At 39.0% G+C, this 26,652-nt stretch overlaps 1 protein-coding gene across 1 annotated transcript in view; it reads right to left on the reverse strand.

The window, feature by feature from the left end:
* The window catches only part of lrfn1 (leucine rich repeat and fibronectin type III domain containing 1), a 111,874-nt gene that overhangs the window by 22,159 nt on the left and 63,063 nt on the right, over window positions 1-26,652 (reverse strand). The window contains exon 3 of the mRNA XM_083913588.1: window positions 4,046-4,161. The gene's annotated coding sequence lies outside the window, so the exon portion shown is untranslated. The remainder of the gene's footprint in view (window positions 1-4,045; window positions 4,162-26,652) is intronic.

The following is a 26,652-nucleotide window of genomic DNA, read 5'->3' on the forward strand; positions in this document are numbered from 1 at the left end:
TCTTTAGGGGCTCCCACTCTTTCTCCAGCATGCTAGACAATGGAGGAGCTGTGGCACATAACCAGCTACTCGTCTGCCACTATCATGTGGTCTACTCCCATAAGCTATATTTGGTAAATGGTATGAAAGGAAGGGGGGTCCTGTCATGGCCTTGTTTAGACCAATGCACAGATGGACATTGATGCTGGCCACTTTATATCTTGAGACAGTCTTGAGGAAAGATGTTTAGACATTCATTTTTGTGATCAAAGAGGAGTAAAGGGAGCGCAGTAGGTGTATTTTTCTATGTGTTTCCGCACAGCATGTGGTAGAGGCCTTTCCTTTGAGCTCTGGTAGATATCTAAAAATATCCCTTTAATAAACATCCTTTTCTATTTGCATGAAGATTATATCGGAATTCAGTGGACACGCTTTGATTCTCATATATAAAAAAGTTCCAGTGAGTACACCACTCCTTCCAACACTGTACATATGTGTCTAAACATACATCAGCCATACAATATTCACACAATTCACACTACAATTCGTAATTAACTTGAGAGCCTAGTTGAGATATGTTGTGTGTCTGGGTTGCCTCAGGAACCAAACTAATTAGTCTGTCTGTATCACTGAACTTTTATCCCTAAGTTCAGTAACTTCTGTCTCCGAACAGGAAAGAGACAAGAGTTTGTCCTGCTCTGTACTTTGTGACGCTCTGCTGAGTTTCACAACACGTAATGAAATTATACATTTAAAAAGGTGAACTGTGAGCAGTAAAATGTTCGGTTATTAGGGATCCCTTTTTAGGTCAACAGTTTACCTCAAGAACTGCAGAAAAGGTTCCATCAAAAATGTAATGCACCTTTTATTTTTGAATGAATGAGCTCCAGGCTTTACACCTGAATGACAACACAGATGAGAGGTTCCCTGTTTTGCTGCTCTGGGAGAGGGGCTTGTTTATGCTCACAAACACTGATTGTGCTATTCTTGGCTATTAATGGATTCTTAAACTCAGTTGTGCTCTTAGTAACTAATGAGGATTATGCAATATGCTTGCACGTCTATGTGTCATTAAACATGGCCCTGAATTTGTAATTATGTGATGTAGCTCCGAGACAAATGTGCCTCAGGAGATCAAACAACGCCCTCCCTCCCTTCCCGTATACATAGGCTACATAACAACAAACAGTACAAAAGAATATGATGTATGAAGAAATCAATAGACTGTGAGTCAGTTGTGTGTCAAGATGAGGCTGTTTAAGTGACTCAGCCTTCAACGTGTATGCCAACCCTGAGTGCATCTGCTCTAACAAAAAAATATTTGACTGAGAGAGAGAAAGAGAGAGAGCAGCAAGACGCTGAGCACAACTCCCCTGGAGCTACGCATCTATTGTATCTGACTCGCACGCACGCAGGTGTGTTTGACTTCACCATATTTTCCTCTACTATCATTGTAGCTTCTGCTGCACAGTTCCAAATTCACGAAGCTCTTGTTATTCTGGGACGTGGATGACATGGCGCGTATGGCTTAATTTCTGTGGATGATAAGAGCTGCTGCAGAAACAAGAATTGGGCGTGGAGATGATATCTCAAGATGGCTGTGAACCTCAAGAATACTCTGAGCTGCTACTTGACACCGCCTGTCACTGCCTTCAATACTTGGTATTCCAGGAAACACTGACTGGGAGACTCAGATTACTTTGACAAGAGGAGCAGGCCACCGAACACAAGACAGGGGAGGGGAGGCGTATATGCACAGTGTCGCCACTGGAATTTTGAATATGCGAGGATAATAACTTGACCTCCTCCTCACTCTCCCCTCCATCCCTGATTAAAAACATGAATTCACTACCTACTTACAGAGCACCATTTTCTCAGTTGTAGTACCATAATTTCCAAACGAGCAGAGATGAACTGGTGGGGAATCCTGTTGTTACGCCTCTTATCGCCCTCAAACTTGACAGCCAGGATTAAACTACACTCCAAAGAACAGCTGAGCAAAGATGTCAAAAGAATACATATGGGCCACAACTGCTGCACTTTCACAAAACAAATTGCTTTTATTTAACAGGAAAGGGTGAATTCAATTATCCTAAAGAGGATAAATCTAACTGCGGAAAATTAATTTCTTTTTTTGGACAGAAACAGAACAGAATGGCTCACGGTGCACTAAATATGCAGAGTTATGCAGGGTGCATGACTGCTGTAGACACTGCTTGTTAGGTGTACTACGGTGTACTACGAGAGGGAGGGGGAACAGCAGTTATGTTCAATTCAGTAACACAAGCTGGCTAATTAGCATTGCCCTGCCATTCCCTTTGAACCAGTGGAGGACAAGTGGGAGCCATCATATTTCTTTGTTCTCAGCACTATGTGATTCCCCCATGACCGAAGCAAACCACAGTGGTGTGACCACTAGTGTCAGAGGTAGGTAAAATAACCTCACCTCCCAACCCCCCTTCCTACCGAACTGCCCCAAGGGAATTACCCAGACCTTTCCCTATAACTACGCCCTCAGCAAAAAACAGCTCCTGGAGGCATGCTGTATCAGATATAGTGCCTAGATGTAGTGCAATGACATTTTCAGGATGAAAACCTACTCCAAGAACATCAGACAGATGTTAAGGGGGATACCTACTGCACTTCAGATGCAAACAATTATTCTCAGCTGACTGCTCTCTGAAGACGCAGCACAGATCATTAACTCTATCCTCTCGTGTACCTGGTTTTAACTAATAGTTTCATGCTATATAATGTACGACTGAAACATGAAACTGCGTTCATTTAGTGCAGCAGAATTTTGAAGAGTTTTATGGCCCATCTCAGGTAAGTTAGAGATGCAGTCAATTACACTACACTTCGAAAACGTTTTTGTACCACACTTTGGTCAATCATTTTGAAATACCTGGCGAAGTTAGTAAAGTCTAGAGGGGCTGGATGGGTGGGGTTTGCCTTTAAGTATATGTTTAGGAAGGCAAATAATTATTCAGAGTAGAGTATTTCTGTGATTTTATGATTTTCCAGTTTTAAGAAAAAAACACTAACTGTCTAAAGCCCAAATGACAGATTAGTTGACTAATCTACCAAAAGATATATAATATATATATTAGAAAGAGACGCCACAGGTCAGAGTCGAACCCGCTGCAGCTGCCTCCAGGACCTTCAGCCTCTTTGCATGGGGTGACTGCTCTAACCACTGCGCCACTGGCGCCATGTATAAAAAATATCTTCCTACAATTGAGCATCAGTCTTTAAAAATCATGTTTTAACAGAAACAGGGTTAACAATGCAGATATTTGCACCAACCAAAGTACATTGTAGCTGGAGAAGTGCTGGTTTGCCTCCCAGGCACTGTCGATATGCCCTTGAGCAAAGCACTGAACCCCCCAAGAACAAAATTTAACGACATAGTGTAAAAATAGACTTTCCCCATTCATGGATTAATAGTGTTCTATCTTTTTTTTTAACCTGTTTCAAATAATTTGTTTAACTGATACAAAATATGATTTTTTTTTCTTTTGCTGAAAAACCACTTACTTCATTGTCTCCCTGCACTTCTAATGTCTTGTGACCACTAAAATCAGATGTGTGCTTGAAACAATCCAAGTGCAATAGCTCGACTAACTACACATTGGTATTTATCCAGCACACTTCCACATACTCCTGAAGACATTGTTTGTTGTTGTCCATGTGTATAGGTATATTTTAGTCTCTGTTTAGATGCACAAATCTAAAGTGTACCTAGCCAATAAGGGTGGTTCTGGTATGACAAAACCATACCATATGGCTGTTTAAACTGTGTAAAGCAAAGAAAAAGAAAAAACGAAAAAAACAAAACATTTGCAAATGTGACCCAGTTCTGCTAGACACCTGTAGTTTCACCGTCTTTTCTGTGTTTTCTGTAACAAATTCCCACCGGTGATTCCCAAAGAGCTGCATCTTCAATCTGCTTATGCACTACAGCTGACGTATCATTTTCAGCATAGTTAGAGCTACCCTAGCGAAAGGCAGAGCTGCAACTGCTCACACTCAATATTCAGTGACTTGGAAAATACGATAAACTCACCAGATATCAAGCCCCGGTCTCCATCGCAGGTTTCATACCAGCATCCCAATCAGCTGATGGTCAGAGATTCAGAGCTGAGGCAGGCGACTCCCACTGGCGTCACAGGGAAACACCACCTAGAGGACAAGAAACATGTTCAGCCTTTTTGTTAGAGCTCGGTTAGCTAATTGCACTACAAAACCCCACCAGACATGCGGTTGTTTTAACACATTTTGGGATGTTTGTTATCTATTTTTCTACAGTATTCTAGTGAAGGAGGCGACATTCCTCAACACACAAGAGAAGCAGTCATACATTTATAATCTCATTGACTGAACCTGCTCCTTTTTCCACTTGGCAGCTTTGGGTGCGATATGAACACTGATCTGATTATGAAACAACAGGAAAGAAGCATAAGCAGCAGGAGAGGCATCAGGAAAACAGAGTTAGAGATACCATGACTATGAATGTGTGTCCTGTCATTAATATTTCACTGCATCATTGAAGCTAAAGGAGAACTAAATGTAAAGGGGAGCGAAATGAAAAATTCATCATATTTTGACACAGCTTTGGAATTTATCTGTGCAAAACAAAGAACGGGCAAATCTTCCGCTCGTGATGGGATTTTGTTACTGAGAAAATATGGTGATTAATGGGTCCAAATAATTACTGCATGCTTAACATGAGGTCGTTGCCTTGCGCATATCTGATGAAGATGGATGAGGACAAGGTTTTGTAATTCACTCTAAAGACTATTTATACTGCGAAAGTTTTGTTTCATTTTTGCTTTTTTTCTCAAGCAGGAGGGAAGTGCCAAGGTCACAGGCCTTCAGTTTCTCGCTTGTCCCTGAAATTCAAAACAACTACATGACATGTCACAGCTCTGCCTGCAGTAGAGCAGCACGCAACCCAAGAGCGATACCCAGGAGAGACAACCATATCGCTCACATTTGTCTGGAGAGAGCCTTGATGCATTAAAAAAAACAACTCACTTCTTCCAGCTCCACTGTATATCAATTTGTATTCAGAGGGGGGCTTTAGGCCTGTCACCTTCAGCTATTCATCCAGCCAATGAAGTATTTATGACGCAAGCTTTTGCTTTTTGACACGTCACTCCAATACTGTTCATCTCAGGCTGAAGTCTGTGCTGTTATGTCAGAGTTTAAGAAATGAAGGAAAGAAATAAAGTAAGAGTTTAGCCATCAGGGATTTCACAGTCTATCATTTCACAGTCTATTATGCCATGCATATTAACAGGTCCTACACATGCGTATGGTGGTGCCATGGCACACCTCATCCAATGTGACCGAGAGTGGTGTGATTGCAATGTAACACAGAGCGACCACTGGGTGGTGCGTAAAGAGGTACATTAGTATCGGACACAAAGTTCTTTACCTGGTCACAATGGTTGGACAAATTATTTCTCGGTTCTATCTTCCTTTCCAAGCATCAAATCATGAAATGCAACTGGCACAAACACCAATACCCAGTGAACATACTCTTATGCTCTTATGCACTGGTGGAGGTAACAATCATCAAAATCCACATCAGACATCAGTCTTCAGGGTAGCAACATAATGATAATCAGAGTGTTGCCTTGACCACAATAGTAGGAGGAAAGTGTACTTCTGTACTACTGCATAGTAGAAGAAACTAGAATAATCACCTTGCTTGTTGTTGTATGTCTCCGTCAAATAGTCAAGTTGCAGTTTACATTGTGAAGACTTAAATAATTAAGTGTATTAAGTGTATTTTTTGTGGATGCTTCACACACATGTTCGACCAGCAGCAGTACAGAAGATCTATACAATCACCACAGTTTCAAGGTTACTGTCACCAATTCAGTGTCTGACCAAATGTCTCCCCCTCTGTTCCTGAGTTATAGCGGTGAATAATGGACATAAAGGTTTTTTGTACATGATGTCACAGTGAAGTTGACCTTTTAGATATAAAGAGTCCTCACTTCATCATTTATCCTATTAGACATTTGTGTGAAATGCAGTCATAATTAGCATAGGAATTCTGACATTGGATATTTATGCCAAATTTAAAGAGATTCCCTTCAGGGGATCCTGAGATATCGCCTTCCCAAGAATGGGACGGACAGCCGGACACCTCGAAAACATAATGCCTTCGGCCTCAGCTGCAGCGGCACGGAGGCATAAAAAATAAAACATAACACGATGAGATGTGTGTCTGAATGAAGAGGTTTGTCACCTCTTCATTCAGAGACACATCTCATCGTGTGTCAAAATACCAACTCACACAGACATGTTCACTTAGAGCTTCATCAAACTGGTCACCCATGGATGCTGCAAGCGTAAGTGAACACAAACAGAAGGCGTCTTGTTGTTTCATGTTATAGCGGCCGTAGTGGCAACGCGACGACTGCAGCTCGCACTTGTGTTATGCATTTCAGGTGACACAGGGTAAAATTGATCCAGCATAGTGTCTGCATATTTGCATGGTCCATGTTTCTGCCCTCAATCTCCATCATGGCTTCCAGGGCTTCACTGAAGATTTTACCCTTCTATTTCTCTTTCCCTTTCTCTCAAAGCCCTTTTATGAAGTGAAAAGACAGAGGAAAAAATCCTCAGTGCCAGGCAACTTTGGCCAAAGGACATACTCCGTCAAATCATTATCCATCAGGGTGATTCCTTCCTATCTGGCCAAGACAAAGGCAGTTGTTAAAGAGACAGTCAACCACCTATGTTGCCATCTTTGTTACTTAAAATACTTGACAACAGGGGTGGCAGAGACTTCCCTTTTTATCTCCCTGTGGTTACATACTGTCAGTAGATCCACACAGAGAAAAATTTATGTCTGTGACATAGCAACAAACAAAAGTCAACTTCGCAATCAACACATTGTCTTGAAAAATGAGCAACATGATCATCAACATGCATTTTATGGGCTTAAATTACATTGTCACAAATGTACCTGCAGTGAAAGAATGATATATCCATATCTAACAATTAGCTCACTGTGGGAATAGCAGAGGCAGGGGGTTATTATTTTATAAGACTGTGAAAGTGACATCTGAAGTGAAATCTGAAGCAAGCTTTCTTCTATATCATGATTTGCTTGGGGATTTCCTTGGAAAGCTCTGCCTAAAGCAAGTATCTGGATCAGAGCTATATAGATTTATTTAAAGACTGGAATAAAATAGAATTGCCATTTCATACTTTTTGTACGCAAGATTACAAATTAGAATTTTATAAGACAATGTTAGAATTATCTTTCTAATGGCTTCAAGAGAGGGGGCATTTTTTCCTTTTAAGATATCAGCTCAGCAAAAGCAGCAAAAGAAACCTCTGCACAAACCTCCAGGCTTCTCATTACATCAGATCCTGCTGACCAACAAAGGAGACAAAAACAAGCCCTCAAGCTTCAATCAATTATGGATTTGAGTGGATGCATTCATATTGGAGGTAGTCGCCTTTCTTTGTGCTCCATTCCCTAGATATCGACCGAAGTGATGGCGATTCCAGAGCTTACTGGCAAAGAAAACAAGGACCCACATCATTTAATAGGTGGCAGCAGTATGGGAGATAAATTCCACCAGAGCCATGTGAGAAGGTTTTTTAGTATTTATTACAGACTTTAATTATTTTAAAATCGCCTGACTGAAGTTAAGGTTTTGGTTCAAATTAAATTTTTCATTGAGAACCTCCTTTACCTAACAGCAGAGATCAGAGCCTGAGATGAACATGAGCAATAAAGCAGCCGCAGCTGAAACACACTTATTAAAGAACATTCTCAATGTCACCATGACTCAGCAGTGGACTGACAGAGCCACTCATTCAGGAAGCACCGATGCAGTTCTGAGGTGTAGAGTAGCCTGAGAGCTGTCATAACTGTGAGGTCAAACTCATCCTCAGCAGATCCACGAAACTGAACTCTATCAGACATTCTTTTCCCCTGCCTTTACAGTCAATTTTCTCCTCATGTCAGCACTTTGATTAATGAGATGCTTTACACACAGGATCATATACGCTACATAGGAATGTATCAATCATAGTGCTGTACGTATTCATGGATTTTCAGCAGCTGTTGCCACAGTCAAGGTCTAATTACATCTACCTACTAGGGGTGTATGAACAGCAAGGCCCCGAAACTGTGAACATATTGAAAATATGTCACTAAGTGTAGACCTGAAATGTGTTTAAATGCATTGAATATATTCACTTTAATCACTGGGTTAAAAATTAATCTCGGGACAAAACCACAAACGTTGGGTGATTATTAAGGACGAGCAGCTGTTTTTGTCTGAGCTGCTTCCACTAATCTAAAACTCCCTCAGACTTTAATGCATGTTCCCACCGCACTCGCCTTACTCCAACTGAGCTGTGCGCTTTACTTGAAATGAGACAAGAACAGTTTCAAGGAAAATTGCTTGTAGGAGCAGTTTGATTGAATAATTAGCTTTTTATTAGCTTCTTAAACCTTTGACATTAGAGGTCAAGAAAAAATCAGTGGTGTGTGTATGTGTGTGTGTGTGTGTGTGTGTGTGTGTGTGTGTGTGTGTGTTCCCAAGCCAATCAATACTCATGAATCTGGTGCTGCCAGAGGCCCAGGTCACCAATAGATGGCCTGGAACTAAAGGAGCTGGTTAGGATCACAAAAAGCCATTGTCAGTGATAACTAAGGTTGGTTGTTTTATGGTTAGACTTAAGGCTGCTGGATCATATGCTCAGGTCCTCTGTAATGCATTAAGTGAAGGCACACAAGCTTTGCAATGAGACTTCATCCAATCACGTCAACATAGGTGAAGTTACAGGTCTGAACAAGCAATCAGATTTTGCTCAAGTTACTATCAAATCCAGATATGGAGGCGGCCTCTGCGTACTGTGACTCTTAAATGCAGTTCAACCACAATGAAACTAGGGCTGCCACTAACAGTTATTCTCATTATTGGTTATTCTGCCAGTTGTCTATATATTTTCAGAAAATAGAGGAACATATTTATATTTATATTTATTTATGCCATCACTGGAGCCTTGGCGCTAACATGGCGGTTAAAGGACTATCAAATTAGTGGGAAATCAGAGGGAAATAGTAAAAAAAGCTTTTCTATCCATGATAAAAGCTACAACCACATTACATATAAAATAATGTTATTTAGGCCACATAGAGTGAAGAGTTCTCTTTGCTGTGTTGTTGTTTTGCACACATTGCTCTGTGAAATGCCTTTTTTTGCTCCAGTTACATTAGAAAACTTTGGACAAGGACTAGACATGTTTTAGAGATATGATCAGCCAAAATCTTGTAAAACCTCGTAGTAGGTCATAGCTTACTAAACATCAAACATCTTAATATGGTATTAATCCAAATCAACTGGCAAGAGATGAATCATTTAATCTAAGATTGCAGCCGATATAAATAATAAAGAAAAATTTGCTTTTGAGTGTGTTGACATAATTATACTACAAAATAAAAAGGCATCATCAAGAGTATAAAGTGCAATAATAAGTATATTTTATTCCTCTTTGGGAGACACATTTTAAAATAAAACATGAAGTTAATCAAACAAAAACAACATTCAAATATCTGACCCAATTGTAGGTGGTCAAGTTGCACCAAGGGTAATGTAGATTTTGACAAAGAAGTAGAATATGTGGGATAAAAATGACAAAGTCTCTACTTCTGCTGCACTAATATGGTTTCTTTGGGGAAACAAGTCTTTCATGAGTCATGACAACTGAGCAGACAGCTGAAAACTCCTGAAACAGTGAGTAAGTGGACCTTGAATTAGGATTGTTTTGTTATACTCTATAATGTATTATACCAAGGAATACTTTTATATCTTCCCCTTCCTGTGTTGACAGTGTTTTTAATAAAATAACCGTGCTTTATTTGCCTTTAAGAACAAATTGTTCACTAGGATTAGATTTCACATTTCTCTAATTCCCAACTAAACATCTTACAGTGTGGTTCCAACAATTACATGTGTAATCCTTCCACAGGCAGGTCGGCAAATGTTAGCACACTGTGGACAGGTTTTGGCACCATCACCAGACTGCATGGTGCATTTTCTGGAAATGTTCATGTCACATCATCAGGACATCAGGACAGGCGGGCTTAGATAGTGAATAGTAGCAGTAGACAGCAGAAGAGTCTACATGTGGCTGTGAGAGCGCATAAGGGAATTAGATTAATATGAATGGTATAGGACTCCCACTGCTCAAGCAGCTCTTATTAAAGCCTAAAACAATAATTCATTTTACGATCATTTTCACTGTGCTGTGTTCTGGACTTGCTTGGGTGAATATTTGTATCTAACTTCATTACCTCAGCAAAATGCTGCCAACAGCTCATTAAGAAGAATGATACAAATAAAGATCACCTTATGATTGTTTAAAAACAGCGTGAAGTGGTATTGCTGTCTGCATGTCTGTTGTCATTAACATGAGGGGTCATTTCAGTAACTTTGACTGACACTTTGATCATTTTGTGCAGCTATAAAAAGAAAAGACAGATCTGATATACTAAATGGTGGTTTTACAGCTACCTCCCCTGCCCCATTGAACTTAAACCTGAGAATGCAAATCAGCTTCATGAAACCAAGTGATTTCATGGTTCACTGACTGTTACACAAGCATATGGTCTGCTGCTGTCTCCATGGAAATGTATAATAGAGAAGGGGTATATGATTGATAGATTGGTTTTCTTTACTTCAGTGTCATGTACACAAAGTGACCATGGCTTTATGGATCCTACCTTTGTTCTGTTACTTTTCGTTTGTAATCATTCAGTCATATTTAGTGAACTTTACATCGATGCTGCAGCGTCACAGTTTGAGAACACGGGGGGACTCAAGCAACCTTTTCCATACTGCTATATTATGCCATCACTATTTACAGCGTGTGGAAAAGACATGGGCTTCTGTTCACAAATTCAAGCATGAAGATTACAAGGGCTTAGTACGACAAGTATTAGCATATCCCGTTACATAGAAGCATGTAAGCAGGGTTATGAGAGAGTAACCGAGCTGCCTTTAGCTGGTTGAATTTTTTTTTTCTTACAATTAATTGAATACTGATAAATAAATATAACTCTCTCTCTCTCTCTGTATATATATATATATATATACGTATATATGTCTACACAACAAAATATTTGAGCCTTTTCTGTATAATCCCTTCTAGAGATCAATGACTGAGGGAGTCAACAGATTTGAAGGCTGAGGAGAGAAAACAGCTTTTAGTGTTTTTACAAACCCCTCTCCCCAAATAAAGTGGGAGGGAAAAAACATTTTACAGAGCCCAAAGCACGAGCGTAATTTGCTAAATGAATGTGACAACTTCTCTGTAAACAAGAGCTGGGACTAACTATGAATCATGCTGGCTGGCCAGTTATTTTTTCCTTATTTACCGTCTGCAAATAATGTCAGAGTTGTTCCCAAGTGCTGCCAGAGCTGTCACTTTGACAGGTTGTGGAGGTGGTGGTGCAGCAGTCACCAACAAAACAGGTTAAAAAAACAACTGCTCTTCCTTTTCCTTCCCCTTATGAAAACATCCCAATTCTCTCCAGGCTGGTAAGTGTTCATGCTTCTGTAATTTGTATTTTGTTCATGAATTTATTGCCAACTGTGACAGGATTTGTCCGTCAAGACAAGAGATAGGATGAAAAGACCAAACAGGAGAGGAGAGGTTTGATAAGATCATTTCCAATATATCAAAGGAGTAATACAGGGAGCTTATCTTATTTCCTCAGCTGGCTTTCATTTAACTGGGCTTGAATCACAAAAAAATGTCTTATTGGCCTTCCTATGACATAAATTAAATCTACTAAGCAGCACTAAAAGAAAACTGTGAAGGTTCAATCACATTAGGTGCAGGTGTTGAGTTGTTTTTTTGAAAACCATTTCATTTTACCAGTTTTTGGCATCAGGTTCACAGTAGTCTAAGTTTAACAGTGATATGTTGTTGTATGCCATATTGACTACATTTACTATTTCTGTCTTGTTTGTCACTTTATTGACGTGAAATTTCTGCAGCACAGATAGGCAATAACATTTTATCATTATACTACATTAGACTATACTCATCTGGATTTATAAGGGAGATAACTTCATGTGTCCACCACTTTGGTCCACTTTGAGTTTAGTGCCAATTACAAAATGGTGTCACCAAGATAAACTAAGACTGTGAACATGGTGAACAATATATCTGTTCTTCATCAGTATGTTAGAGTTGTGGCTGTGAGCATGTTAGGCGGTCAGCTCAAAGCATCACTGTGCCTAAATAAAGCCTCAGAGCTGCTTGCATGGCTGTAGACTCTTCATCTCGTTAAATGATACAGAGCAAAGTAATATTGTGGATTAAACCGAGACACCATTACAGCTAATGTCAATGTTATCTCTTCCCTTTGGTTTAATGTAATGTATGCTCCCCTGTGCTCCTTTCTGTTTCCTGATAGATAGAAATGTTTTTTCTTTTGGCTCCTTTGCACGACCTTTGTCTCCTAGAAATTGCGTCTATATACCGTAGTATCAATTGAGTCTTTTTGTCATAGTTGAAATGTAGTTATATAAATTCAATTACTCTCTTGTCTCCTGGGTCTACTTGGACCGTCACAAACAGAAGGAAACATAGTCTGAACTGTTCAATAAGTGAAATAGAAATTTAGATGAAAAACTTCTTGGAGGTTTCTACAAAGTCTCACTGAATGTCTTAGAAGTGAGAAATACCTCCCTACCCCTTAAAACAAATACTGAGAACCACCAGCCTCAAGACATCAACTATTAATCTTATTTGAAGCTATATACTTAAAAGTAAAATACCCATAACACCTCACTGCCCTGCATGGTCTTGAACTACAGAATCAAAGGGTGCTTTCACACTGAAACAGAGTTTAACTGGGGGACAGCTTTCATGTACTTCACAGTAATCTTAAATTCTGTTTCACCCCATGCATCAACAGTATTTATTCCTGAAAATGACATTAAAGTCTTTATTCAACCTTTTGAGCAGGAGCTGAGTATTCCCTGTCCTTCAATAGCAAATGAACGGCAGACTTATCACCTCTGCCCTCATGTTACTGTTAACCCATTGCTAATCCAGTGAAATCAGGATGGGGTTTTTCATCAATTGCAAATCCAATTTTTTTTTTTTTACATAGTCAAACAGTGATTAATTACTGTGAATCAATGTGTTGTCAATCGATAAATAAAGCTCAATATGCTTCAACATACAATTTAAATCAAGTGCCCATATTTGGAATTGACTGAGTTGGAAGTGAATTTCCACCAGCCCATTAAACATACTGCATATTCCTGATTGGCTGCCATGTTTTTGGAATCCATGCACTCAGGCGCATTTATCTGTGCATGTATTATTGATATACTTTGTAGATAATGTTACAACAAGATCTCCGGGATCCATCCAGCTCAGATGGATAGTTGTTTTTTCAGGACTCCTCTAGGTGCATTTGACAGTTGTAAACATATGTATACTGCTGGTTCGCCTAAGCCAGCCATCTATAATGGATATGGAGATGTGTGAGGTGGAACAAGTCACCTCTGGTGAGATACTGGGGCTCTATAAAATGTTAAAATAGGCCTGTTCAAATATGCTCAGCATTTCCATGAATAATATCTAGCGCTTAGAGTATGAAAATGTCAATCGCTCTCTGTCAGGCATTCAGAGATTGTAGATAGCAATGAGAAAATATGCCTTTCCTAAATTTGGAGCTCTTCTCCATCTTGGTGTGCTGCAGTCAATCCGTATTTAATAACCTGGAGTAAAATATCTTCATAACTTCAAGAGGTGCACGTGCCATTCATTACAATACAACATATTGCACACAAGCTGTGTATTTTGAAATAGCAGTTTCCCTAAACTGTTCCCTCCATGAATAATAACGTGCTGAGAAGTTGGTTTTCAGACATTTCCCTTGAGCTTCCCTTGTTGCTGTTTGTGGTTGTGATTTCTCTGTTTGAACCCTTTTTGATCTCGGGGAGGCAGTTGAAATTGCGTACCAGGTCAACCTGCTTGAAAGGCTCGAAAAAGGGTTTGTCACGGTTACTGCCTTTAACACGGTTCAGACCATAACTTGCTGATGATCGTTTTCCTGCTGCTGGAGGTTGCGCATCATCTCGACTGTATTTCATGTGAGGTGTTTACTATGGATTGATCTCAGCTCCTTCCTCGGTTAAATGAGTCTTTATCAGCAGAGCTTTTTATCAATGTTAAAAAAAACGCTTGCAATAAAGTTCTGACTGCAATTTAACTATTTAGAAGAGATGTTCTTTGAACACAATGAAATCCTATATCAAATTTTAATTTACTGAATGATGAATGAAAGTGAACTGCCTCCAACTCATGAATATGTCTTCTATTTTTTAGGCCACAATCACTTCCAGTGTATTTAAATCTACATTCTTGAGCTCACGTATCTCTGCATGGTAATAATATTGGATGGTTGGATGTGAAGGTGGTCAACGCATTTACAAACAGAATATCTATTTACCCAGTGAACACCCACTGGTTCCAGCCTCGAAAAATCATTGATAGCATGTTTAAAAATTATGTTCATATCCAGGCTGTAATGAAATGATTAGGTCTGAGTTATCTGTCAAATACCAGTAAATTCACCTCAGTGATTGGCTTACAAATATGAAGTCGTATCTCCAAACTTTCTGCACGTTACTGCAATGATAAGGAATCTGGTTTTATTAATTAAATCCACACTACTAATCTGATTTGACAAAAAATAAATATCTGCAGCCTTTCTGGAAATTTCTGTTCATGCTCTGTGCATCAGAATATAGTGGGTTTTGTTACTCAGATCTTTTTCTAAGGTCAATATGTTAGACATGTCTTTTGTGCTTCCTCCAGTAAACGTACTGATATATAATGATAAATATGGTTTATATGGTCTTGATCTCTAACCTTGAGAAAGTTATCAATGCTTTTATTTCATCTCAGTTTCATCACCATGACTCTTTACACCAGTTAGATATCTGAAGTCAGGCCAGTTAAGATAGTTTTACCCCTTATTTGGTGATAACCAGTCATGACAGTGACGCATATTTTCACCTTGTGTGTGTGTGTGTGTGTGTGGATGTGTGTGTGTGTGTGTGTGTGTGTGTGTGTGTGTGTGTGTGTGTGTGTGTGTGTGTTTGTGTGTGTGTGTGTTTGTGTTTGTGTGTCATCATGGCAAAATGGTACTGGAGACAATTACTGTTTTGGGAACTACCACATATTGTCTGATTTTGACACTACAATAGCGTCACAGCCGTGCAAGATGCAGTCAATAACCTTTCCAGGTGTGTAGTTGAGCTAAAACATGAAAGCAGAGTTCGAAAGCTGGATGTGATCCTAACAAGGGCACCTAAAGAAGGGGAGTAGGAAGTCCTGTAGGCAAAGGGCAGATTCAAAACTATTCCGGAGGAGAACAAAGGGTGTGAGCTATGTGATTTGAGGGGAAGTAAAGTGAGTCACATTTTTTTTTCATGATATGGCTCGATCAAACCCTTAAATATTCCGATGATCAAAGAACTTAACTTAGTCTCAAAAGCCTGAACTGTTTTTGTCAGTGATGGAGAACATGAAAGTTTGAAAATCTGATTCCAGAAATCATTTGAGTTTCTTTATTCTTGGACTTTGCTGCTATTGTTTGAAAATGTATACTCTACACAGCATTCAGGATCTGGTTAATATAGATATGTGGTATCTTGTGTAATACTGGCTGGGCATCGTTGTATGGCTGAAGACTCTATGACTATTAAAATCTCACTCGTTCATTTACCGTTTAAAAACGCTTGAAAAACCGTACCCCTTCTTGAAGCTAATATGTAATGCCAGACTTGCAGAGAAGCAGACCTGAGGATGGCAGACAGTGAGTGACTGTGAGACGGAGCCCAGTTATCAAACCTGTCCTCTGGGAAAAAGTCAGAAAGTAATGCCTCGGAGTGATGATGAGTAAAATATGTGGATGATGCAGTGAACCGTCTCGTACGTGTCACCTGCTGTAATGGTATTCACTTGATTAATTGAAGTTAACATGTCTGGTTCTTGAAGCTTAAACACTCAAGTTTGCTGTGCATATCTGTTGAAAGGTCAGCTTGCTCCAATTTATTTGCCAAAAGGAGAGGACACAGGGGAACAAATGCAGGCTGGGAATTTATTCAGAGTGCCAGCCTGGTGCTGAAACCTGGTTCTGCTCTTTAAGCAGCCGGCCGATAGCATGCACATTTGAATACGGGCAACGGTGCGTGACAAATGTTCAATGACTGACAAAGGAACTCCAATCATAACATAGTGACAAGTTTTTTTTTAAGACAAATATTTAGTTAGGGATGTCATTTCAATTTCAGTATGCACTACTTCAATGTGTCAATGTTAACTATAAAACTGTATTTGCTGATTATGCTACTCAAATCTTTACACAGATAGGCGTTTATCAAAAAAAATGCATAAGAAGTGGTGATATCTCACTTTGGCTCCAGGAGGAAGAATTTCACAGTTAGACAGAATCAAAGTTGGAAAGTGATTAGAGGAGTTATTGATCCATTTATTCAGGCAGCATCTTTCTTAAAAGTGAGTGTATTTGACCTCAATTTGTGTCTATAAGTCCCTTGATAACTGCATGTTGTGAGAGAACGCTTAAATAGACAACCGGCATTACAAAAAACTATTCCCCAGCTTGCAGTCTGCCTCTGAGCAGTATATACACTTAACGGCTGTAACTGTCAAGTGCAGAATATGCGAATGACTAAATGTGACTTTCACGGCGACACATTGGGTTTATAGCAGCAGGGGGATTTAAGGTTAAAATGACACAACATTTGATCAAGGTTCGGGAACAATCATGGTCATGCTTTACAAAACAAACATGTTGACTGTTGGCAACTGGAAATGAACAGCTGTCTTGCCATGCCCCTATTCCCGAACGTGTCCCTACAAGAACCTGACTCTCGCTATAATTACCACAGCTTTGTCACTTTAATGTAAAAACAGATGTTTTTAAAATGACTGAAGGTGTCATTCTTTTTAGAGTCAGGCTGGATTACATCATCCATGCATATTGTTTTCCAGTGAATCATTTGTGTATGTAAAGAAAATTTCCAGCATATGAATGGCAGTGTCCGCCACTTATAATAAAAACTACTACAAAGAGAGGTAATTACTAAATATAAATACAATGAACGGCTATTTCTGAAAAAATAATAAATCCTCACCATAAAAAGTATCAAAACAGGATTTGACTCAAGGATTATAGCTTGAAATTTACCGTGTTAAAACCAGCATGGAGTGTCAGAGTCTGCAGAGAAAACCTGATATCCTGCAAGCTGCTTCTATTTCTATTTATTACATTCCTGCTGTTTTCCATGACAATACATCTGCAAAAATTGGCCCTCAAACAGTATTAACAGCTAGTCTCGGAAATGTGAGAATTAAAACAACTGAGACATGCTTCATAGAGAGGGCATTCGACCATCTTCCCCTTTCCTGGACGGTCACTACAGCAAACCCCACCTCACCATTAATAAAGGAACTGCAGTGTAGAAAAATGACATGCTGTGCTGTCTGGAGAGAGACGTCCTTCATGGGCTACAATACAGCAAATGGTGTTATTATCTATGACAACTGCATTCTGCTGTTCCTCTCTCGCCTCTTTCTTTGTTACGCTTGCACTGTGACGAGGAAGGAACCATATTTCACCTTGTTATTTACATATAGCTATGATAATCCTTTCTGCTCTTTCTCTTCACATTCATTTTGATATTCTACAGTATTTACGATAACAGGCTTTGCGCATACCCAATACAGGCGGAGTGTAATGAATAAATTAAGCATTGGAGTGAAGGCAGAGTCCTACTCAGAGGTCACATGTAGTTTGCTGCCATTTTAAAACAGGCAGATCACTGAGGAATACGGCAGGAGAATACGTCCAGTCAGATGCGAGTGAGCGGCTGTAAATGGGCGGCCATCGGGGAGCATCTGAATAATTTATGCTTCTTCTTGTTGTGCTGCACAATCAGAGGAGGTTTATTTCAAACAAAGGGAACATTATGTCTGTTATGAGTTTCTGCTATGCTTTTCTCACCCTGCCATGTTTGCATTTCACAATTTCATCCGTTTTAAATTTGTTTGTTTTTTATCTATCCAACCGCTAACATGCAGTTGTAACTGATGCAGCTGTACGTGCTTCCTGTGCCGTTTACTAAATAAAAAATATTTTTGTTGGTGGACAAGAACAGAAATCTGCATTTCAGCGAGCACTTAATCTGGCAACTCTCATCTTCCTGCCGCATCCTGGGATGTCCCACTACGTCTGTCTCTAGCGATGCCAGGTCTCACTGACACAATTCTTCTGAGGAACTCACAGCATGAACTGTAAACATGGCACTTTTGAGGGACATCATACTGAAAGGCTGTTTGCCTTTTCTTATCGAAACTCCAGCAACACATTTATTATCTTTCTGCAGTGGCTCCGATATGCTACCAAAATAGACAATTTGTAGTATACAAGTAAAGGAAAAAAAATGAAAATGCTAAACACAGTGGCCCTCATTTATCAAACGAACGTACGGCAGAAAAACGTACGTACGCCCATTTCCAAGCAAACTTCGGCATTTATCAATTTGGACGTGAGCGGGAGCTACGATCAAATCTCACGTCATGTCTGAGATCGTGTACGCAAATTTGAGCCTGTGTATTTGCGGTGCAGCACAGCAAAATCTGTCTGAAAATAATGAACAAACCTCAGCTGTCATTAAGCATAAGCAGTCACATATTAAGAACAGGTCAAAACGGATTTTTAAAATGAATAAAAAAAATAAAAATAGTGGTTTGAGCAATTGATTGTACTCATGTGCGTCTGAAGGCACTATCCATGAATGATTACGCATTCATCAATCGCAAAAACTACCAGGTGGCCGGGGGGGGACACACGATTCTTTTATATTTCAAAACAGCTCGGCTCCAGCCCCCCGCGACCAGGACAGGGACAAGCGGTTAAAGATGAATGAAAGAATGAATGAATGTGTTGGCGTGCGGCTGCAGGAATGCGCACTGCAGAGCCAAAGTCATCTCCTCGGTAAGTGGCTACCCTCGATAAATTGAATTAAATCAAACAAGGTATCAGATGATTAACATTTTAGTATGGTTTTTCTAGGTGACAAAGGTTATCCTCTAATGGAATACCTAATAACCCCGCTGGCAAACCCCGCTACAGAGCAGGGGCGCAGGTTCAACAGTGCGCACACATGCACACGGGTCACAGTGGAGCGCTGCTTCGGGTTGACTGCCTCCGTTTTTCTTTTCCATACAGCGTTTTTATGGGCCCCTTTTATTCCACTCATAAGACTGACAAAAAGCACATCTTTATTTTGCTCCATCTCGGATGTCAGGATGCCGATCAGTGTGTCGGAAAAGTTTCTTTTCTAACCTGTGTTCCTTGTCTCCATGTTTGACCTCAGTGGGCGAGGCCTCCGAACCAGGAATATTTAAGGGCGTAACATGTTAATGACGATCGAATTCAGCCGCCGCATTTATCAAGGCCCGCTCATTCATACGCTGAGATTGGTCAGATACAAATGTTTCATAAATCACACGTGGGTCCTGTCATACGACCAATTCTACGCTCAGATCTGCGCCCGTTTTCACGCAAGATTGATAAATGAGGGCCAGTATGTAAGCTGACACTTTTTCCCTGTTGTCATACCCCCTCCGTGTACTGCGAAATATTATAGTTCTCTGTGTTTTGTTTTGTACCTAAGATCTCATTTGAACAGCTGCATGTTCAAATTACTCTTTGAGTTGGCTTTGTTGGCCACTAAAGAAAACGACTGAAATAATCGACAGCATTGAGACAAACAGTGTTTTCCCTGATAAATAAAATAGTAAATCCACATGTCTTTTAAAATGCATACAGCTACGAAAAACAACTTATTCTTGCCTCCAACTGTCTCCTACAATACCCAGAATGCACTACCAAATATGACCCCTCTCATGCCAAATACTGAATGTGATTCTAATTCTGTATTTTACTATCTTTAGTGTACAGTATGTGACAAATGTGAAAAGATTTCCACAACAGCTGAAGCATGTTAAGGTCAGTATAAATAATGAACATCCCCATAATTACCCTGCTAATTACATGCCATTTATGTGACCGCATTCTTAGTAGAAACAGCAAGGGCAGTTTAATATTAGAGCACAGTACAGCAGAAGAGCAACTGGTGCACAGTGCAGCCAATGAAACTCTCATTGTTTTAATAAAGAAGTCAGTCAATAATTTGACTTTTTCAATAATGCCGTAAGAAACTGCAATTTGATTGCATGATGCACACAGCACAAGTTGTTGATCACAGCCTGGTTGGTAATCATCTTGTTCCATTATTGTCTGCAATGATTAAAAGTGATCCTTTGTAAAACATGAAATGGCCATTTTAATATATTGATTGTAGTGAATATAAGCTAAATAACTACTGAATAATGGAAATGTAACTGAAAATGTATACATTATTCATATTCAAACTGAAAAGGAGTTCACAACCAGAGCTAGACTGATTAATCAGCCAGGCTGATATACTGTATTACTTAAGGCAATCTTACTTTATTGAAGATACATCGGTATCAGAGAGAAAGTAGAAGCAAATTCTTGCGATAAGATAATATAGACTGTCATTTTTTCAAAAGATTTACATTTTTTTGTTTTAGTAAAAGACTGGATACATCTGAAAATCCTTCAAATGTGCTATTTTTCGCCTATTCTAAAATGGTACATTTGAACATTTCTGCATGCTGGGTTCCCTAAAGTCTTGGAATTGCATAAATTGGTTCTGACTGGCAAGCTGAGACTCTTGTGGATTCAAGTAGCCTGGTTGTATTCATGTGTGAAGATGTTTGTCCCCAAAGCAGTGAGGCCATTTTTTGAAACATACTTGCTGTTGTGACCTCTAAGATAATCACAGCCTCATGAAACTTTACAACCACAAACTAGAGACCTAGGACATTCAGAAGATGGATGGCTTTCCTAGTTATACTGACAATAAAGGGGTTTCTGGATGGTTTCCAGAATAGCAGTGCTCTCAATCCAATCGCCGGAAAATTGCAATTCTTGCAAAAAAATCTCAAAATGTCAAAAGTTTTCTGGCATTTGACAGTATTAATCTTTCCATGGTTTTCCTCAAGGACTGAGTGTCTAAATGTGGGATATAAGCAACAACTAATGAGTTATTAGTGTGCTAGGAATGGCTTTCATATATTTAAATCTTAATGTACTAAGCCCTAATACACTTTAACAATTGAATTTATGATGTTTGACTAGAAAACTTTTGAGTTGCTTCCCAAATAAATCTTCAGGTTCCCAGTTTTCAGATGATGTTCAACACTTCTATGTGGCATCTACTGTTGAGCTGCTATCTACCCCTGAACATCGCCTGTCCCCCACCCTCAACAACATACTTTAATTGATAACTCTATTTATAGGCCCAAGGCGGCTTGAGGAAGGAACACATCTTCCAGCATCATGTAGATCTATTGCATAGAGTGAGACACCATTAAATGAGGTAATGACGTTTTTTTATTTAATTCCTTTAATTTCTCTTAACCAGTCTTTCCTATTCCTGCAGTCTCATGTTCTTTTATGTGGATTGCCGGTGGACTATATGCTAATAACGATCAACTGAAACACATTTTAATTTAAACAATGGGAACAATGGCATTCATCACAATAAGAATACAGGTGTGAACAATTCTGTTGTTTAAGAACACGTCATCAAGGAAGGAATATGTCAGGTATATTCTATTCAATCAATGCCTTTTTTATTCTGCATGTCATCTCACTTGAGAGCTAACAGGTTGTCAGTGAGGTTTCTAATTTTAGCGTCTCCTTCCTCAGAGGCAGGCCAACTAAAACTGGGGAAATGCAGGCTTCAGTTGAAGCAGACTCAGTTGGGGTGAGCTCTCATGTCACAGAACTCAGTGGGAATTTTAATTTCAGACTCTCACATGTCACGTTACAACAAAAGGAGTCAGGCTGAAAGAGGCTGCTGATCCTCTGATAATACTGATACCTTTGGAATGTAGATGTATTTGTATAGCCCATAAATACTTTATATAATGATACAAACAGTTCATATATGGAAATATAACAAAGTGATGAGACATTAGCATATTTATTTATTGTTTTTTTTATCTTTTATGGGTACACAATTTTCCCTTTGTGTAGTTATTTAAAATGGAGAGGAAAGATTTGCATTTCACTGAAGCTTTTAACAAAGATCCAAGAGGATTACATCCGAAGTGCAGCTTGTCTTTGGTGTCAGGACAGTAATTTTCTGCCGTGTGAGATGGCTAGTCTTGCTGCACTGCATGTGTGGGCATCGAATGAGAGGAAAGTTTGCTCACCTCTCCATCATAATCTGTTGTTCATCAAAGGGATCTATTTTCTGCCCCTTTTGTGCCTTTTCACTGGACTGCAAACTCTAACAAAGTGCCTCAACCCGTGCTCTTTAATGATGATATATGAGAGTTATCCTGAGGATGTTGTCAGATCAGGGGATGTGCTGTGGGCGTAAACGTGGGTAGTGACACGTGGAGAGTAGATCAAAAATATCATATTTTTTCCGTGATGTGAAAAGATTATTTATTTTGTGATAGAGCACTACTCTAAAAGTGTCAGGAAACAATTGAAAGACACTCAAGGTGCTTTTTACGGAGTTAACTTGTACTTAATGTTGACTATTAGCACCCATTTTAATGTGTTTATCTATAAAGGGGGGGGGGGGGGGTATCACCACTTAAACCACAAACAGCAGACCACCAAGATCAAAGCAGTTTAATATGTTTTTCAGCCGTAAGTAGTGTCCGCATAAGTTCTGAGTCTCACGGAGTTGTATGATACTTGTCTGTGATAAATACATAATGTGGTGCAATACTTTTGAGCAAATGTTCCTTTTTTTTGGTGCATCTATGCCGCTTTAGTAATGTAGATTAACTCACAAACCCTCAGATAGACACTCCTAAAAAGGGATTCCATTGTGTGTGCAATCTAGCTGTTGTTCAACTTGTGTTGCTTTGACACAGTGCGTTGCAACAGCCATTTCTCAAACTGACACAGAATAAAGAAGGGTTGCGGCCTCCTCCTGTTTAATTATAGAGCCCTGAGAAAAGCAGCAGATGCCAACAAAAGACATCAAAACAGCTATTTGCATGAAGAGAGTCTCATTTCAAAATTAGCCAAAGATCTATACTTTGCTGTGCTGATATTTTCGGCTTGCTGAATGTTTTCTCATGGAGGAAATGATTAACCCAAGAGCTCTGCAATTTCACAAGATATTAGACTTGTGTCAATTGGTTTTGCCTTTTTTCTGCTGTATGATAACAAGAGAAAAAATAATTTATTGAGTGCAGGGACTGAAATCTCCCACAGTTTAATAAAGAATAATACGTGTTAAAGTGAGACTCTCTATTTTACACCGAAAAACAAAAAAACGTATCATGTGCATTGGTGCTAAAAATGTATCATTTTCATACATTTGGGCTGGTTAATCATTATTCAACATATTGGTATTGATCTGATTCTAAATAGAAAACACTGGGTACTTTTATAACCTGATGTGATGCTTTATGAAGCCAAACTGTAGGGAAGGAGGACTGTTAAATAAGCATCTTGACAGCATCCAGATGTATCAGCACTAATTAAATAACATGATATTTATTTGTTTATGTATTGATTTATTCTGCAGCTATCTTACGTTTTCATCAAAGGTATTTCAACTTTTGGTTTGTTTTCCTGCGTTCACACTGGGGCTGTCAGCACACAATTTTGAGACAGCGCCTGTGATTAGGATAAGCCTGATAAACCTAATTTGTTTCGACTACTGAATTGACAACTCTTTGGTTCTGTAAAAAAAAGACATAAGAAATGTGTTCGCTCTACATCTTTGTAGTTTGAGCAGGAAAAAAAATCTATTCAAAATGCTTGTCAACATGATTTCCAGTCCATCTTTGAAGACTCACTCACTCTATTCTTCCCTTGCACTTTAAAAAATAAATAAATAAATTAAACAGCAGAAAGATTACAATTTGTCTTTCAAATTTCTTATAGCATTCTCACACTCTCCTCCTTAGGTCTATTTGCACTATTGCGGAGTCATTTTTAAACTCTCTCATACAATATTCAAACACCTGTTGTGTAACTCAGTGGTTATTATGTTTGCAAATGTTTTTTCTCATTAAAAACACATCCATAAAGCAGGCATATTTACACTAACAAGGACATAAAGACAATAACAAATGCATGAACCAGACCACAGAGAGTTATGAATTGTTTTATGTATTAGCCCTGTGTCACACTCAGCTCTGTGCAGTCTGTTTTTACATTAAACAGCTTTTTAGAGGGAAATCTACTGAAAGTATTTTCACCTGGACCTCACGTGTAATACGCTGTCAGACTAATTTCCTGCACTCCGTTCCCAATCAAAATAAGCCACAATCACCTTCTCAAAGAATATCAGGATACTTAATAATCTCATGACCACATCATCAACGTGTGTTTAATGTAACATCACACACTAAAATCCACTGGGCAGCTAATGTGCTGGAAGCTTAATCAAATAATTAAAATATCTAATTAAATCTGTTTCAATGAATCATAAGAACTAGATATTAAACCCAAGCCTTCTTCGCTGTTGTGATCTGCCCATTTCATTAGGAAATAAAAAGGTTTACATCATCTTTTATGGAGCTAGAACAGTGACAGTAAGTTTTGACATTGAAAATAAAAGTTGGCATTGAAAAAGGAAACATTGTTAGTAAAAAAAAGTTACATCCTAAATAAAACTAATCATTTTTTTTTATATATTAATATATATATATATATATATATATTTTGTTTGCATCCTGTTGTTCTTTTCTGACAACTTTTTTCATCATGTCACTCTTTTTTCTTTGTCAGGTTTTCAAAAAAATGTCTTTTCAAAGTTCTGTCATTGCTTTGGTGTGAGGGGAGGTGGCAAGAACACTATTATTTACATATAATTTGCATTTTAAGGAGAGAATGCCACTCTTCTGGATGCAGATCCTGCTCAGAAGCGCGACATACATCAACACACATCGTATTTTCAGTTTGTTTCTCTCCGATGATGTTTCTTCAAATAAAAATGGGCTGGTTGTAGAGGCCCTATTATGCTAGTTTTTGGGGTAATATTTTTATTTTTGGGTCAACTACAATAGGTTTAGATGCTTCGATCTTTATAAAACACATTATATTTCTCATATTGTCCATTGCTGCAGCACCTCTGTGTGGCAGACTCTATCTAAGCTTTTACCCCCCCCCCCCCCGAAAAGCCCAGTGTGCTCTGATTGGTCGGCTGGTCTGCTCTGCTGTGATTGGTCATCTTATTTTGCTGCAAACCGACCGATATTTGACACTTTGGTATTATTAAACATGACTATAAAACATTATCAAGTATATTAGATTATTAAAGTTAACTTTTAACATTTATACCGGTCTGGCAGAGATCCGCTGGAACGAGCGCTAATGTTAGCTAATACCTGTCAGCTAGCTTACGTTAGGCTTTATGAGACAAACAGCAGAAAGAAACAGACTAACTTGTGGTTTGAGGGGACACACATTTCAGCAGTCACTTGTCACATATAACATACCAAATATATATATATATAAATATATATATATTACACATCATTTATTAAATGAGGCTTCACCAAATAAGTCCCATTTTGATGAAGCCCTTTTTTCTTACTGTTCCTGTGACCATATAAAGTAGTTTACTGTACAGGACTAGTTACAAGAAAGTCACATCAAAGGACATTTGGAAAATGCGCACTGGAGATCAAATTAGAGAACAAAGTACTAATACTTGATTTATTCTGAAATATTGTACATTTTTTATCGACCAGGATTTGATAGAATTTCCGCTGTGGCTATACCACTGCTGCCCTAGCATGTTTTTTTTTTTTTTTTAAACCAAGGCAGTTGTCAGCAAAATTAGAGAACAGTAACCATTGTGTCAGAAGAGAAGATTTGAACAATCTGCACATCTGTGCCCACAGGACATCACTAGTTTATCACACTGCTCTGGTTTGATCTTGGTTCATTCTTCTTCAGTCTCTTCCATAGTTCGTTACTGTAGTGGGTTTCTTAGCCATTACTTAATTGCCGGGGATTTTCCAGATATTCTCTATGGGCCATTTCATTGTTCCAATATTCTTAGCTTCAAGGATCTGTTTAACCCGTTTTGCAGTGTGACAGGGGGCATTGTCTTGTATGAAAATTGCAGCTGTTTGGGAGACAGTTGCAGTGAAGGTATTGCATGTTGCTGAGGGAGGTTCACATAAACATTTGCATTTACCCTGCCATACAGCTGTACAAGAGGCCCAACTCCTGCTGCAGAAAACATCCCTCAAACCATGAAATGGAACTTCAAGTTCAATTTATTTGGGTCTGATGGGAAACATTACGTTTAGTGTTGGACTGGGAACGACTGAACCCAAAGTGTCTAAAAGAGTTGGTTAAATTTGGAGGAGGAAGTGTCAGCAGAGTCCAGATCTAAACCCCATAGAGAATCTCTGGAAAATCCTTGGCAACAAAGTAATGGCTAAGAAAATCACTATAGTTACTGAACTGTGGAAGAGACTGAAGAAGAA

Source organism: Echiichthys vipera (assembly GCF_963691815.1).
Source record: "Echiichthys vipera genome assembly, chromosome: 5".
In the NCBI taxonomy this organism is placed as follows: domain Eukaryota; kingdom Metazoa; phylum Chordata; class Actinopteri; order Perciformes; family Trachinidae; genus Echiichthys; species Echiichthys vipera.